Source organism: Sinocyclocheilus anshuiensis, unplaced genomic scaffold, assembly GCF_001515605.1.
Source record: "Sinocyclocheilus anshuiensis isolate Anshui unplaced genomic scaffold, SAMN03320099.WGS_v1.1 scaffold1049, whole genome shotgun sequence".
Taxonomy (NCBI): domain Eukaryota; kingdom Metazoa; phylum Chordata; class Actinopteri; order Cypriniformes; family Cyprinidae; genus Sinocyclocheilus; species Sinocyclocheilus anshuiensis.
The window spans coordinates 736,748-737,548 of NW_015557197.1; the positions used below are offsets into that span (position 1 = coordinate 736,748).

Consider the following 801-nt stretch of genomic DNA (forward strand, 5'->3'; position numbering starts at 1 on the left):
TTGCTGGTGTGTTTGGGATCATTGTCCTGCTGCATAACCCAAGTGCGCTTGAGCTTGAGGTCACAAACTGACAGCTGGACATTCTCCTTCAGGATTTTCTGATAGAGTCCAGAATTCATGGTTCCATCAATTATGGTAAGTCGTCCAGATCCTGAAGCTCCAAAGCAGCCCCAGACCATCACAGTACCACCACCATGTTTGACTGTTGGTATGATGTTCTTTTTATGAAATGCTGTGTTGGTTTTACGCCAGATGTAATGGGACACACACCTTTCAAAGAGTTAAACTCTTCAATCTCTCCTTAATTGAGGCAAGTGAGGCCTGCAGTTCTTTAGATGTTGTTCTGGGTTCTTTTAGGACCTCCTGGTTGAGTCGTCGTTGCGCTCTTGGAGTAATTTTGGTAGGCCGGCCACTCCTGGGAAGGCTCACCACTGTTCCAAGTTTTCTCCATTTCTGGATAATGGCTCTGAGCGTGGTTCGCTGAAGTCCCAAAGCCTTAGAAATGGCTTAATAACCCTTTCCAGACTGATACATGTCAACTATTTTGTTTCTCATCTGTTCTTGCATTTCTTTAGATCGCGGCATAATGTGTTGCTATTTAAGCATGCTTCACTTTGTCAAACAGGTTCTATTTAAGTGATTTCTTGATTCAATCTTTGTGTAATATAAAAATTTGTTTGATGATCTGAATCTTTTCTGAGTGTGACATATGCAAAAAAAAAAACAGGAAGGGGGCAAAAACCTTTTCATGGCATTATATATATATATACAGTGGGTACGGAAAGTATTCAGACCCCCTTA

General features: G+C 41.6%; 1 protein-coding gene across 1 annotated transcript in view; it reads right to left on the reverse strand.

Moving 5' to 3' along the window:
* LOC107678851 (solute carrier family 22 member 2-like) overlaps nt 1-801 on the reverse strand; it is a 9,252-nt gene that overhangs the window by 3,105 nt on the left and 5,346 nt on the right. The gene's annotated exons all lie outside the window — the stretch shown is intronic.